This window comes from Halichoerus grypus, chromosome 6, assembly GCF_964656455.1.
Source record: "Halichoerus grypus chromosome 6, mHalGry1.hap1.1, whole genome shotgun sequence".
In the NCBI taxonomy this organism is placed as follows: Eukaryota; Metazoa; Chordata; class Mammalia; order Carnivora; family Phocidae; genus Halichoerus; species Halichoerus grypus.
The window spans coordinates 23834481-23851548 of record NC_135717.1 but is presented as its reverse complement, the minus strand read 5'-3'; the positions used below and the strand labels follow the sequence as shown (position 1 = coordinate 23851548).

General features: G+C 41.2%; 1 protein-coding gene across 2 annotated transcripts in view; it reads left to right on the top strand.

Annotated features, from left to right (window-relative positions):
* The first annotated feature begins 3934 nt into the window (after positions 1 to 3934).
* Positions 3935 to 17068, top strand: part of ACSM3 (acyl-CoA synthetase medium chain family member 3) — a 45301-nt gene continuing 32167 nt past the window's right edge. The window contains exons 1-2 of one of the 2 annotated variants that reach the window (XM_078074719.1): positions 5860 to 5950; positions 7398 to 7570. The gene's annotated coding sequence lies outside the window, so the exon portion shown is untranslated. Of the gene's footprint in view, positions 4123 to 5859; positions 5951 to 7397; positions 7571 to 17068 lie in introns of those variants that run through there. The other variant, XM_078074718.1, reaches the window with a different exon arrangement.

Sequence of the window (17068 nt, the reverse complement as noted above, 5' to 3'; positions counted from 1 at the left end):
GGCTTCCAACTGGATGTAGATCGTGCTTATAAAGAACCGTTTCATTTACCATTCATATTCACTGATTGATTCCGTTAATATTTATTAAGTACGTATGTGCTAGTTATGAACCTAAGTATTAAGGTTGGCAAAGCAAGACACACTCATATACATCTTGTCCTAGGCCACTGTTTCTTAGAAGTCACTGGGGGCCTTCCAAACCATCCTACTTATTTTTTGCTCCTGGTGAAATGTGCGCAATCAATAGACTTTAGTACTCCTGTTGAAGGAGCCTCAGAAGTACAAAGAAAGGACACAAAGTATAAGGAACTCCTAAGTCAAGAGACTTGATTATCAGAATGAGAAATATAAAATACAGGGAAACCTGGACAAACTTCTTAGCATTAAATTGTCACTATGGGAACATTTTAACTTGTAAAATATATTTATATTCATACCCAAGATATTGTCCGTATCAATTTCTTCACACACTTTTGTTTGATGCTGATGTCATAAGTGACATTTTGGTGAGTTATTGTTCCAAGTGCACTTGGTTTGGACAGGAAATCACATCCTTACTTCTGAACAAAATCATGAAGAGCCAAAAGGGTTTGTCCTTTGTTGCCCTAGGAGGAATTAGCTAATCCAGTGACCCAAAAATGTGGAGTGGATGGTAGTAGAAAGTCAGAAATAAAGAACCTCTTAGTTATTGTAAGGTCTGTATCTCTCAGATTGACATTCTTGTGACCCCCATGACAAACTTTTGCTGATAGGAAATAATAGTCTAGAAATTCATACACATATAAAATAATTTTTGCTAATAGTAAGGGAAAGTATTCATCTTCTTTTCTCCAATGAAATATATCTTGCTATTTTCTTTTCTTCATATCTGTCCCCCAAAATATTTAAGAATGCATTCATTAGTCTGGATAGGTAAGCAATCCCTTCATAGTTAACATCATAATATTCCCCATACCCTAAAGTCGGGAATCCAACTCCTTATACTTCATGCAATTAAAAGTCAATTTGAACTTTATAAATCCCTTGTGTTGGTGTTCCACCTTTGACAGTGTATTGCTTTGTGAGCAAATGCAGGAGTACTGTGCATTTTACTGACCTAGATATTTCAATCTCACATTCAGAGATTTAATTGTTATGTATGAAACAACAAAATACTAAGAAGAGGAAAAGTAATTAGCCTGATGTTGAACTTGATGGTTAACTGGGTTTTTTTCTTCACTATATGTATATGTAAATATGTATGTGTATGTATGTGTATAGTTGTATATATACATACATGTATATATATGTGTATATATTCTTTCTATAACCTTATCTTCCCTTAGGTTCTTTTCCTTAAATTGCTAATATTAGTACTAGTGTTCCTGATTAGTGCTAGGTGGTAACTGCCCTATTCCACACTGCAGAGTAGGACAAATGGAAAACATTCATTACCCTTTCAGGGTGCCCCATCTGGCCAAATATTGAAGCAATTTCATAAGAAATGGAATCCTTGAGGAAGTGTTTTCCAGTATGTCTTTATTTAATACTATTATTCTAGGGCATGAAGGCAGAGAAATAATGAGAAGACTGGCGTAGAACACATACAGTGACCACCTATGACTACTTCCTCTTTAGTTTTTGTCTACATTATGGCTGACATTTTTTGTTTTTGTTTGCTCAATAAATGAACCCCCTTCCTTGGGGAGGAGGTGGAATCCATCATTGGATGAGTCTGAGTGGAAAGCAGGGCCCACCTTGTGTCATGGAAGCTTGAAATATCAAGTATCCCTTCTTCCCACCCTGTAAGGTGAGCACCTCACCTCAGCTTCATCAGTTGGATTCTTCTGTCTGGGACTGAGAAATTGGAAGCAAATGTGTAAAGAGGCGGTGCGTGTTGAGAATTCCTCCCACCAATTGCAGCGGCATCCCAAATCCAGTATCAGCAGCTCTGCTGCCACTCCAGACGTGGTGGCAGTGCCAGACTTTCTAGAACACTGATCTAGTTCCAGCCTCCTAGCTCCCTCAGCCATCCTTCAGCCTTCCCTATAATTCCAGCCTAAGTGTGCCAGAATATGTTGCAATATTCCTTCAACCAAGAATGTTGGCTTCTGTGTTTCACGCTGCTTTCTCTGAGGTCTTCTTATCCGTAACTTCAGCAGCTTCAGCGAGTTCTTCCCATACTTCCTCAGACACAGAGTTGCTGCCAGATTTGAGCTCATACAAACCCTAAAAGAGGTAATCTGATATTGCACAAGGGGCACTGAAATACTAGTCACTAATCTTTGGTTCTAACCCCGGACCTACCACTATTTCCAAAAATCTTGTCATCATCTTGTTTTTTGCTTCCACCTAGATAATCAGCACGGCCTTTACTTTTCAGAATGGAGATTGCATAGCATCAATTTCTGGAGGTCCTCAGTTGATTATGAAGAACAGCTTCATTATGCTGGCATTGCTGGTGGTATTTAGAGGCATATTGCCGAGTGAAACTCGTTTTTATTTTTCTTTTCATCTTCAGTGCCTAGCATAGTGCCTAGTTCATAGTAAGTACTCAAAAAATGCTATTGAACATTTGAACTCAACCCAAAAAAAAATGTTAATAAAGGAAAAAGGTTAAGACTCATGCTATTAAGGGAAGTATACCAAATCCAGATCCCATTAAGCCCCACCAGAGGAGCTAGAAAAGAAGCTAGGAATTAAGAGAGAGATTTCCCTGGCAATGCTGGAAACACATTTGTGTACAGTTTCTATTTGTGTGAACTTTCACCTCCTTAGGTTACCAGTCATGGTCAGTGGTCTGGTGTCTATCATTGGGCACCAAGGGCTCTGTGATGTGGCTTGTGATGGTTTAAGGAAGGAATGGAGGAATGGTTTAAGACATTCTAAATTTTCTTTCCCTTTCTCTTCCTAACCTTAAAAGTTACTGCCATGTAATTTCTACTTGTATGTTGAGGACAGAATCCATCCTGGTCCCAAACACAGATAGCAGACACTCATAGATTTTGTTCGTGTTCTGACTGCACTATCCATCCAGCATTTCCTACCTTATTTTCTTGTTACCCAGCATTTTCAGGAGTTAGATGTCTTGACCCTGTAACCCTGGTCACCTGCTGACTTGATTTCTCTACACCTGCCACCTTCAGAGTTGGTATTATGTGTATGATCAAGAGATCAAATTCTAAAGCCAAACCAGGTTCAAATCCCAGTTCTGCCATGTTCTGGCTGAGGGACTCCAAGCAATTATAAGTCAAATTTCCTCATTAGCTAAAAAAAAAAAAAAAAATTTATTTATTTACGAGAGAGAGAGAAAGGGTAGAGGGAGAGACTCTCCAGCAGACTCCATGCTGACTGCAGAGCCCAACATGGGGCTCAGTCTCACAAGCCTGAGATCATGACCTGAACCGAAACCAAGAGTCAGATGCTCAACTGATAGAGCCACCCAGGTGCCCTCCCAAATTTTTTAAATGGAGGTAATAATAAAATATCCATTTTCTGGGTTACTGAGAGAACTCATTAAGATCAGGCATGACAAGTGCTTAGTTCATAGTCACAGTTCAGTCAGTGTGGACTTAAAAACAGCTGGTTTGGGGCTCAGTTGTGACTCACTGAAGTCTAGTATTTTTGGTATTAGTATCCATTCTCCAACCCAATCCCCTGAATGCATTATTTGTCCCCTAATCTCTTATCTCAGTGTGTCACTTATTGAAAGTGAAATTTAATCCTTCTAGGAAGGAGGCCAGAAGGGAAATAAATTTTAAAAATAATACAATGTGAAGTAAAATAGGATAAAGCACATAACACCTGCATGCCCTTACCTCTGCCAACTGACTCCTGCCTCCCATTGGATTGAACGACACCCTATGCCTTTCACCGGCTCTGTGCCCACAGCACTTGTGCCACACATGCACTTTCCTCACTCCCACAAGTTGCACAGGAAACATGCCCAACAGCCTGAGCCCCAGATTGGAGCCTGACTTTGAAGCCATGTGAACTTGGGTCTGTACCTGGGGAAGCCACATTTGGTCTGGCTCTTTGTTCCTACCTGCATCTTGGCTCAGCCCTGCTGGGTGTCCTGACTTTCTGATCCCAGCCTCCCTCAATGTGCTTCATCCCACCACTGCTGGAGTCTAGTTTTGACAGGTATGCTTCTCTAAGGCAAACTTGGCATTTTATGGACATAGGTTCTTGAGGGCAAAAGTCGATAAATCTCTTTCCCTCCAATTTTCTTCTCCAGTTTTATACTCTACACATGCATTGAGTCTTTCTCCTTAAAAACTTTTCCTGAGGATTCGTGGGTACTTCCTTTCTACTTCTCTGAGATTTGGTTAAATAATCTATGTTTAAATTTAATTGTTTTACTATTTAATTCCACTTCTTTGACCACTTCTAGATTTTCCTCCTGCTCCTCTTTCCACTTTAGTCAGTGCTCCTAAGAATGAATCCCTAATGGTGGAATCTCAGACAGTTCAACACGTAAGAAATACATCCATTTGGAACTGAAATCATCTATGAACTGCACACTCCACTAAGGCATAACACTAGCACTGGTAAAGTACTAATGCAAGAAATATAAAATTCAGAGTAAGTACAGTACACATTTAAGAGTCCAGGGTGACTGAGGTTTAGAGGATCATTCAGCACAGATGAGACCTAAATAAGAGTCTACATGAGTAGTCAGGTTGAATCATTATATTTAAATTAAAAGTTGGAGGGAAGTCAATGAGAATACAGCATTCAATGTACAGATGAACAAGAGACAAACTGATTTTAAGACTATATATTGAGAGTCAGACAGTTGTTTTGGGTTTTGTTTTGTTTTTTTATTTGAGAGAGCAAGAGAGAACGGAGGAGAGGGAGAAGCAGATCCCAGGATCCTGGGATCATGACCTGAGCCGAAGGCAGATGCTTAACTGACTGAGCCACCCAGGTGCCCCAAGAGAGTCAGACAGTCTTGTGTTTATATACTGACTCTACTACTTTCTAGCTCTGTGACCTTGGGCAAATTAACTGCTCTAACCTCATATTCCTCATCTGTAAAATGGGAATAGCTATAATATATATATCTTAGAGGTCATTGTGAGTACCGAATAAAATAATCACACTAATCACACATAGAAATATTCAATAAATGTTAGCTACTGCTGTTTTGTTGTCACTGTTGCTAATTGTGAGGTTTGGTGAGGTTAAGTTATAATCAAACAAGAGTTGAGGTGAAGACCCAGGCTTTTTGTGTTGGTCAGTTGGCTCTGAAGTGTCACCCCTTACTGATTTCCAGTACCCAAGAGAAGCCTTATTCTATGTAAGTGTGTTAATATGGAAAGATCACTGGAAAATGAAGGGGAAACAAGTAAGGTATGTGTATTATAAACGAATTCATGTTTTAAAAGGGAATATATATGTGTTTATATATATGTATATATATTTATATGTGTATATACACACACGCATACATATGTGAGTATATGCATAACATATATGCTAACATATATATGTTTTAATCCTACCTGTATATAGAAATGATGCTTAGTAAGACTCCAGGTGTTTCTTCACATTTCTCAACTAAAGCCCAAAGCTAAGGATTAAGAGGCATTAAGTCACTGCCCTTTCTATTCTAAAGAGAACTGTCAAAGAAGATTAAGTTAGGTAACTCTCTCCGGTTTGTGAAAAGGTGGCTCATCTGGTCCTGCTACTTTGACACGGCTCTGCCTTGGGGGCCTACATCAGAAGCCTGGGGACGGGAGAGCAGAGAGTACATTCACACCCTTTGCTGAGATGGACACTAAGGGACTCCCTCATAAGGGTTAGAGGTGCCTGGAAGAAGACCCTGGCATCACATTCCTGGGACGATGACCCCTTCTGCCTGACCAAGTGTGGAAATGAGACACATGGCAGGGCACAGAGAGTGAGACAGGGTGGAAAGACAACAGAGGAGAGGCCTGCAGCCCAACACGGGGTGTTCTAAAGATGTGTGAGTATCTTGTATGTCAAGTAGACTCCCAGAAGGTACCTGGGCTTGCACAGGTAGACCCCACCGAGGATTAAAGTCACAGCCAGCATGGTAAACTCTCCTGCCCTAATCTTTTCTCCTAACCCCCAACAACAGAGTATCTAGAGCTTAGAAGTGGGAAGGGGAAAGATGTCTGGGAGACAGACAAGCCACTTGTCTCTATTTGAGGGGATAGAGTGGGAGGAGTGCAGAAGAGTGGCCAGTCCTCCTGTCCACTGCTGGTCCCCAGAAGCACAGAGCAAGCCTATGTTGGGGAGAAGGGAACAGGTGCAATGTACATTGAGTTTGTGATTAAAATTTTTAAGTGGACAAACTTTTATAACTAAAAGTGATTGTGAATTGTGGGATCATCCCAAGAAGTCACTAAGAGATAGAAAAGGGATATTGGATACAGCAGGAGGAAAACAGAAATTGGGAGAAAAAATTAAGTTTTGATTTAAGACTTATTTGAAAGACTAGTTACATATATATTCCACCCACTTCCCTACACACAACCCTTGTTTTGCAACACATTTGGTAACTACTTTATTCTCTATCTTATATCATGCTATATATTTTATTTTTATCCATATCCATATCCATATGCTATATATTTTATTTTTATCCATATCCATATCCATGCTATATATTTTATTTTTATCCATATATTAAACTGTTGCTTTCTTGATGTGGATGCTCACCGAAGTATTTCTCTTCCTCCTGGGTTCACAGCTAGGCTAATTTCTCACCTCCCTGCAAGTGAAGATGGAGCCACTGAAATGTGAGCAGAAGTGATGCATGCTTCTAGGCCTAAATTCATATGAGATCCTCCACAACTGTCTCTCTCAGCTCTTTGCTCTGGCTCTTGCTGTGCTGTTTGTCAGCTGGCTGATTTCTGAGGATCCAGCACAGGGCCCTTAGGAGGCGAGTTAGCCAGGAAAGCCCGTCAACCCAGAACTTTTGCATTAGACTTCAGCCTCTGAGCTTTGGGTTAGTTTGTTTCTACAGCATAACTAGCCACCCTTTGAACAATACACTGGGAATCTAGAGTTTGTTCAGGATGTCCTTACTCTTCTTGTTGAGTCTCATTGTCCATAGAGATGATGAACACTGTCCTTCAGATAAATTCATAAGACAGCTCACAACAAAGTGAAGAGAATATGGGTTTTGAAGTAAAAAGACCTGATTAGAAAGCCCAGTTCTGTTATTTTCTTTTAGACTCAGAGGGAAATCCTGGACCAGTGGCCAGGCTTCTGTTTTCTTGCCAGGACACCATGAAATGCCTCTTGCTCCCTCCTTACAAAATGTATATGAAATAGAATTAAAATTTTTCCGTCTGTAAGTAGTTGACAAAAGAGTTGAGACAGTTCTATAACACTCTGCCCTTTTTCCTGTAGAGCAGTTTTTGAAAATGTTTTTATTTTTGAAGGGGATTACACTTCAGTTGAGTACTAGAGAAGAAAACCTGATTCCATTCCAGAGAAAATAGGGATCTCCATGAAATAATGGATATAGGAAATGATTGCCCAAAGCTGCATTAGGTGAAAAGCTGATGGAACCTTGTCATGGATGGATCAGGCTAATACCTTAACATCACAAAAGGTGAGCCAACTAGACATTATGTTCCCCAGATGTCATGCAATAGTAATTACACAGTACTATTTATGCAATCTTTTTGCTAAATACTGATCTGGCCTCTAGATATATCAGTTTACAGAAAGTACAGGGACAGAAAGATAGGTTAAATTAAGCCACAGGTTTGAATTACTAAAATGAATTAAATGATACGATTTTTAGATTTGTTTCCAAGTAATGCAAGGAGAGGGAGGGGTGGGTGGGGGTATAAATGAAACAAAATTGGCCATGTGTTGACAATTGTTGGAGCAGAGTGATGGATACATAGGGATTCGTTATACTATTCTAAACTATTAGTATATATGGTTGAAATTTTTCCACAATGATGGGGAAAGAGACAGAGAATAAAGAAGTAAAGACTGTAAGTTGGATAACTATTTTCAGAAATTTTGCCATAAAAAGGAGAGGAGGAATAAAGAGTTGGAAGAGGACAAGATACTGTAATAAAGGAGATATTACCATGTGTTTGTCGCTGACTGTCTCTTACTACAATTCCTAGTCCAAACAAAAGGAAGAAATGGATGGTACAGGAGAGAGGTAACTGAGGAGTGATGTTCTTGAGTAGGGGAGAGCACATGTCAAGGACTCAGTGGAGAGGGTGGCCCAAGGTAGGAACTTGACAATATTCACTGTCACAGGAAGGAACGCAGAGGGTATGGGCAGAGTTGTAGGAGTATAGGTTGATGAGGTGCTATGGGGTTGAGGACATTCTCTTCTGGCTACTTATCAATCTCAGTGAAATAAGGGGGAGAGGAGAGGTGAAATTATAGAAACTGAAGGTGTGAAATGGTTATCTCCAACTATAGATATGTAATGGGGTTATCAAGCAGTGAGGAGGGCCTGCTTGGATTTTTAAGATTACTAGCAAGTACCATCAACATCCTAAGTGCAGAACCATGTTTCCGCAGAACCATTTCTCCAGAACCATGTTAAGCTGCTCATGGGCAGTCTCAGAATAGGGAGATAGCAATCTGGAATTTTGCAGAGAGCTGGGTTTTGCCAAATGAGTATGGGGAGGGAGAGCAGTGCAAAGGAGCTGAGTAGTACCTAGAATCCAAGATGGGCAAGAGTAAGTGAGGGCATGAAGAAGACAGTGTTCAGAGTCAATGGACTAAAGATTTTAGTGGGGTCGAGGAATTACCATGATAAAAATAGTAAAGGCAAACAAACTGGCAAGACAGGAGGAATTAACTAATTCCTAAAAAGTGGGGGAGGATGTTGAAACATTTTGGAAGTAGTACTATTGGTGGTAATAAGAAGGTATAGGGTATGGTTTAGGTCATGATCCCAAGGCTCGATCCTGGAATCGAGCCCTGCGTCGGGCTCCTTGCTCAGTGGAGAGTCTGCTTCTCCCTCTCCCTCTGCCTGCTGCTCCCCCTGCTTGTGCTCTCTCTCTCTCTCTCTGCCAAATAAATAAAATCTTTAAAAAAAAAAAAGGTATAGGGTACAGTCACAAGAATGGGAGACTAAGGCACTGTAGGATCGAGGTCATTGGGAGACAGGATCTCAAGGGAATGAAAGACCAGGGTATTAAATGGATTGTTCACATGAGGGCTGAAGTTAACTGAGACAGAGCAGAGACTGGACTCAGGTCCCCTCAATCCTCACCACAAAATCCAGCAATCCTTGCTAGAACTCTATTCTTGCAGGAATGTGAAAGCAGGATGCTTACCAAAGAGGGACTTGACTACAAAGACTGGCAAAGATCAAATCAAACCAGTCTGCAAGGTGGACCCCAGCGCTGACCTTTCACTGACTTTCGCCCTCATTATAGTACTAAAAAATGAGCAGGGTGGAGATTTAACATGCTAATGAGACACGATGCATGAAGAAGCATGTTCTGTCCCCTGTGCCAGGTGTGCCCAGCTTCCTGTGTCTCTCCGCACCCCTACATGCTTATGTAGTTGGGAATGTAGGTGAGGTCTGGAGCCAACAGCCAAGAAAGAATTCTTGAGATGTCTTTCGTGCAAAAGGTGGTTTTATTTATTTATTTTTTAAGATTTTATTTATTTGTTTGACAGAGTGCGCACTAGAGAGAACAAGCACAAGTGGAGGGCAGAGGGAGAGGGAGAAGGAGAAGCAGGCGCCCCACTGAGCAGGGAGCCCACATGGAGCTTGATCCCAGGACCCTGGGATCATGACCTGAGCTGAAGGCAGACGCTTAACCTACTGAACCACCCAGGCGCCCCAAAAGGTGGTTTTATTAAAGCACAAGGACAGGACCTGTGGGCAGAAAGAGCCACACTGGGGTTGTGAGGAGCAATTGATTATATATACTTTGGAGTTGGGGGAAGCAAAGGTAAGGGAAGCTTGAGAAGGATTTTCATCTGCTAAAGAAGACTCATAGGAGACCGGAGGCCTTGCTATTGTTTTTCCCTCTAGCAAGGCATTAACATTAAGACAGTTGGGAGCTTCCTGGAGGAACATTATACTCTGCCCGCCTCAAGTATTTGTCAATGGGCTCCCGGTCATAAGGACATTTAATTTTATCTACTTTTCCTTCTGAAAGTTAGGTTATTGATAAGAATGCTTTTTTCTTGTAAATTACTAAGACATTTATAAACTGAGGGAGACTCTTGTCTTGCAGGACTATAATCTCTATTAGTTAACCATTTGTTTTTCCTTCCCTTAGCTTTAGGGCAGCCAGGAGTGCGTGGGGAATGTCACACAGATACCACCTGGGGGGGGTGTGTGTGTGGAGGTTGTGGGGTGTTAGCTTGTGCTCTGTCCTCAGCTTGCCTTCTGCTCCCTCATCACTTAGAAGTCACTCCTTTCCTGCCTTAGCTTCTTTAAAAACTTTCCTGGCCTTTGTTCTGAGAGCCAGCATGGAAGACCCTCTCCTTTGTGGTGTCTCCCTTGTGCTCAAGCATAAGCCCCAATAAGAGCCTTGCCTGGAAATTCCCATTTGGCCCCAGTCAATTTGTAGTGCTTGGAGTGCCCAAGGACCCAAGTCAGTAACATTACCAACAAGAATGATGGAGAATGACCAATAATTGAGAATGACCATAAACTAGCACTAAAGAGAAAGAATCTGCAGAAAATAGAACACATTTTGTTCCAGGTAAGACCTGATATAGGACTAACAACATTAAAACATCTCTGGCTGAAGTTAATTTATGAATAAAGAAAAAATCACAGAAGCACCCAGGCAGAGTAAGTGAGGCTCTATAATACTACGTTTGAATCCATTTCTGACACGAACTGACATTAGCATCAGATCCCATAGGTTTAAAGGCACAGTCCCCGCAAGACTTTCCTTACTTCAGATGTTAACTGCAAGTTCGGGGGTCCCCAGGCCACCCAAACCTCTGGCCAACTGGCTACAAAATCAGGGGGTCCCACAACTCCTTCATGTTCCTTAAGCCACTAGAACTCAAAGAAGAGCTATACTTAGGATTACAGTTTTATCAGGACCAGCCAAATGAAGAGAAACAAACCACAAAGTCTGGGAGGGTCCCAAACGTAGAGCTTCCATGCCCCCTCCCTGTGGAATCGGGGCATATCACCCTCCCAGCATATCTGATGTTGTTCACCAAACAGGAAGCTTCACCGAGTTTTTATCAGACAATCATTAGCCAAGTGACTGAAGTCAATCTCCAGTTCCCCTTCTCTCCCCAGATATGGGGCTAGATTCAAAGTTCCAACCCTGTAATCACATGGTTGACCTTTCTGGTGACCAGACCCTCTCTCCTGAGTCACCTTGCTAGCATAAACTCGGTGTCATTTAAGGGGTTTCATGAATAACAAAGGCACTCTTTTTCACAGGAATTCTAAGGATTTAGAGTCTCCAGTGACAGGAACCAAGGACAAAGCCCAGTCAAGTTTTTTATTATGCAACAGACACATACCAGGAGAAAAGAACTTGGTTGACCTTGGCCTTACCCAAAGTAATATTTAATGCCAAATAACAGTGGAACAAGGTCCACAATCTTCTCAGGGAAAGAAAATTTAACATAAGAAACTCAAACCCAGCCAAGTTATTCTCTATATAAAGTCAGTAGACAGGCATTATCAACTAAGCAAGGGAACACAGTTATTATAAGCACTTGTGAAGAAAAAAAAAAAAAATCTACTAGATGTTAAATTCAGCTAATAAAGAAAAGCAGTAAAGAATACAAGGAAAGAGAAGCTATGTGAAAAGGACTATTGGTGAGCACTGAATCCCACTTAGACATTAGATCAGGGTTTCTTAGCCATAGCCCTTAGGTTTGGGGCTGGATAATTAATTCTTTGTTGTAGAGGCTGTCTTGTGCATTGTAAGACGTTTTAACAGCACTCCTAGTCTCCACCCACTAAAATGCCAATAGCATTCCCCTCCCTCCCCCCCCCCCCCCCCCGTGTGACAACCCCAAAATGTCTCCAGACATTGCCCTATATCCCCCTAGGGCACAACTGCCCCCAGTTGGGAATCAGTGACATAAACTAATGCTTGATAATTGAGGAAGTTATGGTTACAGAAGAGAATGCACAGGCCTCCAAACCTGACCATAATATAACAAAAATCAAGGGGCTAGGGGAAGGGAGATAAGAGAAACAGAATGTATCAATTGATTAATTTCTTAAAGTAGATATATATTGATACAGTTTAATTAGAAAAATGTAGTTTTAAAAATTACTCCAATCACTTAACTTTGGTGGGATCTTTTAGGAACTAATGACATGTCTAGTTAAGAAACACCTACCTGGGGGGTGCCTGGGTGGCTCAGTTGGTTAAGCATCTGACTCTTTTTTTTTTTTTTTTTAAAGATTTTATTTATTTATTTGAGAGAGAGAGCACAAGAGGGGGGAGCGGGAGAGGGAGAAGCAGACTCCCCGCTGAGCAGGGATCCCGGGACTCCAGGATCATGACCTGAGCCGAAGGCAGTCGCCCAACCAACTGAGCCACCCAGGCGCCCCTTTTTTTTTTTTTTTTTTAAAGATTTTATTTATTTATAAGCATCTGACTCTTGATCTCAGCTCAGGTCTTGATCTCAGGGTCATGATTGCAAGCCCCACACTGGGCTCCACACTGGCCATGGAGCCTACTTAAAATAAAAATAAAAAATAAATACCTACCTGGTATTTGACTATTCTTCAGTTTCACTTCAATTGTTTTTCTGTGGGTTAAAGTTCAGTATCATTTTACTTAATATTTTAAGTATAAAATCCATTTTTTATCAGTTTATCTACCTACCTTCCATCTGTAAATATGCCTACTGTAATAGTAAAATGATGTGAGCCCAGAGTTACTAACAGTCGTTTTCTTCGTGGTGAGATTTGAAATGGTTTTTTACCATCCTTTTTGTATTTTTCTGTTGCTAGAATTTTAAAATTAACATGAATTACTTACATATAAAAACACTTACTCTCCATTGTTTTCCTGGTTGTTTTTTTTTTAAGTATATCATTTTCATAGATACGGCTTTTTCACTCACTCATTTAACAAATATTTACTGAATGCCTGTTATGTGTTGGGCCCTGTTCTACCTATTTGAAATTTAGTAATGAGCAAACAGTTAAAGTACTTGCATTCTAGTTGGCCTGGAATGGGCTGACAAAGACCTTTGGTATAATATTAAGTAGGCATAGTGACTACAGCCTTATTCCTGATTGAATGAAATGCCTTTAACATTTCACCATGAAATGTTTCTAATGTTTCAATATCAAATTAAGTTGTTGACGTCCATTATTTATCACATTACAGAAATTCCCTTCTATTTGTATTTACTTTTGGGGGCAATGAGTCCCACACTTAACTGACTGAGCCATCCAGGTGCCCTTCCTTTTACCTCTTCTTAGGATAAACTCAAACTGTTCATAATGGATGTTTGGTTTTTGTACATTGCTGATTTCAGTTTGTTAATAACTTACTTTTGATTTTTTATGTTCACAGTTTTTCACTTTGCCTGTGATTTTCTTTTTAGCAGTGTTCTTGTCTAAAAATGCTATCATTGCTATTCTAACCTCACAAAATGAGATGGGGGCACCTGGGTGGCTCAGTTGGTTAAGTGTCTGCCTTTGGCTCAGGTCATCCCCTCAGGGTCCTGGGATCAAGCCCTGCATTGGGCTCGCTATTCAGCAGGGAATCTGCTAGAGATTCTCTCTCTCCCTCTGCCCCTCCCCCGCTTGTGTGCACGTGTGCTCTCTCTTGCTCGTGCGCTCTCTCTCTCAAATAAATAAAATCTTTAAAAAAAATGAGATGGGATGACTTCTACTCTGGGAAGATGGAGTAGACAGACCTTTCTCTTTTCTCCTGCTAAGTACAACTAAAAGCCCTGGACATTACATATAAAACAAACATAAGAAGACTCTGGAAGGTATAGAGAGGAAGGCAGACTGGTTATAGACTTTGGGACCTAAGGAATGAGACAGAAGTCAGTTCCCTGGGTTTTCTTTCTGGTCTCATATATTCCTAGACTTGGAGTTGAAAAAGCCAAAAACCTGGAAACACCAATGGTACCAACAATAAAAGCCCCAGAAAAAGCCTGCTGTCTTTCACCAAAGGACCAAGAAAGGAGCAGCCCAGCAAGACAAAAAAACTTTTAAACATCAACTGCTCTACTCTAGCCAAATACCACAGAAAAAAATCATGGCTCCACTCATCTTTATCTATGCCAACAAAGGTAGAGTGGGAAGCCTAGACTTCTACTCTCATGAGTGTGTAATAAGGTGTCCCAATACCCTCCACTGGGATAGTATCGGAGAATGCCAAGTAGGGAGCAAGCTAGTGTCAGTAGAGACCCCATGAGGAGTTGGAACTCCTATCCCATCCAGCACTAAAAAGGAACTCCTCCCAATCCCAGTTTCATTGGAGACTTAGTGGAGAATCTGGACTTCTATATTCATCTGGCATTAATGAGGTGGTGCCCTCTCACTTCCCCTGCCAGAACAGTGTGGGGAAAAAGCTAGCTAAAATGGAAGGTTTAAATGAGATTGAGAATCTGATTACATAATATAAAAATATCGAGGTTTCAAATGAAGATCACTCACCATACCAAGAACCAAGAAGATCTCAACTGAATAAAAAAAAGATAATCAATAGATGCCAACACCAAGATGACAAAGATGTTAGAAGTATCTCACAAACATTTTAAAGCAACCATGATAAAAATGCTTCAACAAGCAATTACAAATTCATATGCTCAAAACATCAAAGCTTCAGCAAACGAATAGACAATATCAAAAAGAACCAAATGGAAACTTTAAAACTAAAAAATACAATTAGAAAATATGATGAGAAATAAAAAGCTGATTGGATGGACTCAACAGCAGAATGGGAGGAAGAGAAGAAAATAATCAGTGAACTGGAAGATAGAACAGTAGAAATTACCCAATATTAACAATAGAGAGAAACCAGGCTGAACAGAAAACAAAACAAAACAAAACAAAAAATAACAACAAAAAAATGCTACCAAAAAAAAAAAGAGAAAAAAAAAAGGAACAAAAAGAACAGAGCCTCAGAGACCTGTGGGGCTATCACAAAAGATCTAATATTGTGTCATCAGAATCCCAAAAGGGGAGAGAGAGACGGAGAGAGGACAGGGCCGAAAAAGAAATAATGACTGAAAATTTCTCAAATTTGGCAAGAGATATAAACTATAGAAGTCATCAATATATATAAATATATATATATACACCAGAACCAATAGGGGTTTATTTCAGGGAAGCAAGGCTGGTTCAGTGATTAAAAATCAATCTTGGGGTGCCTGGGTGGCTCAGTCGGTTAACCGTTTGCCTTTGGCTCAGGTTATGATCCCAGGGGCCTGGGACCGAGCCCCGCATCAGGCTCCCCACCCAGCGGGAGGCCTGCTTCTCCCTCTCTCTCGGCCTGCCACTCTGCCTACTTGTGCTCTCTCTCTCTCTCTGTCAAATGAATAAATAAAATCTTAAAAAAAAAATCAATCAGTGTAGGGGCGCCTGGGTGGCTCAGTTGGTTAAGCATCTGCCTTCAACACAGGTCATGATTCCAGAGTCCTAGGATTGAGCCCCACGTTTTGTCAGGCTCCCTGCTCAGTGAGGAGTCTGCTTCTCCCTCTCCCTTTGCCCCTTCCCACAGCTCATGCACTCTCTCTCTCTCAAATAAATAAATACAATCTTCAAAAAAAATCAATCAGTGTAATCCACCTTATTGATAGGCTATAAATAAAAATCACATGATAAAATTAATTGATGCAGGAAAGATATTTGCCAAAATTCAAGGCATATTCATGATAAACACTTTCAGAAAAACAGGAATAGAGGAGAAATTCCTCTACTTAATAAACAGCATCTACAAAAAACCTACAGCTCACATTACCCCGAAGCATGAAAGTATGAATGCTTTCCCCCTAATATCAGGGAAAATGCAAGCATATCTGCTCTTACCATTCTTATTCAACATAATGGTGTAATTCTAGCTGATGCAATAGGCAAGAAAAGGAAATAAAAGGCACATAGATCTGCAAGAAAGAAGTAGGGGGAGGAGTTAAGATGGCAGAGGAGTAGGGGACTCTAATTTTGTGTGGCCCCTGAAATTCAGCTAGATAGTTATCAAATCATTCTGAACACCTGTGAAATCAACTGGAGTTCTGAGAAAAGATTGTTACAATTCTACAAATAGAAAAGCAACCACTTTTTGGAAGGTAGGAGGTGTGGAGACATGAATCCGAGGCAATATATTGGAAGATAAACCGCAGAGGAAGGGAGCCTCCATAAGCCAGGTACTGGAAAGAATTATAAGCAGTGGAGCACAAAATCAGAAATTTTAGAAGTCTGCCTGAAAGGTGTTCAGGGTGTGAAGTGGGGGGAATCCCAGGTGGGACAGTGTGGTCTCAGGATCCCCAGGGTCACAAAAAGAACGGGGGTGTCTGAGTGTGGCAGAGTTCCCCAAGCACTGGAGCAGAGAAGCTGGCTGCAAATAGTGAGTCCAGGTGCCGGCTTTCTGCTCAGTGTTGCTATAAACCTCAAACCACTGCACCTCTCAGCAGGGGCCCAGCAAGAGGCAGAACCCTGGTGAGACCCCCCAGCCCCCGGGAGGAGTGGCGCAGGTATGTGCCATAGGAGTCTGTAAAGTTTGGAGACTCTAAATGGGGTTGTGTGCCTGAGCTAAAAATGCTCAGTCACAGGCTGAGTGAACCCAGAGTTCAGACAGAAATCAGGGAGACAGAGTGACTGACTGCTTTTCTGTGAGGGCCCACTAAAGGGGGGGGGCACAAACTTTCAGCTCTGGGGCTTGAGATCGGGGCACTGCCATTTTCATCCCCCACATTGGCTCCGGAGCCACATGCACTGAGCCCGGCCCCCTGGCAAGGTTGGTGCAATTCTGCATGGGCAAAGACACCTGAGAATCAGTGCAACATGCCCCTCCCCCAGAATACCAACAGGAACTTCCAGCTAATACCAAGTTTACTGATCAAAGAGAACTACAAAACTCCAGCTCTTGGGGAAAGCAGTATTAGCATTCATGCTTTTTTCTTATTATTCTTTAGTTTCTCAGTTTTATATATT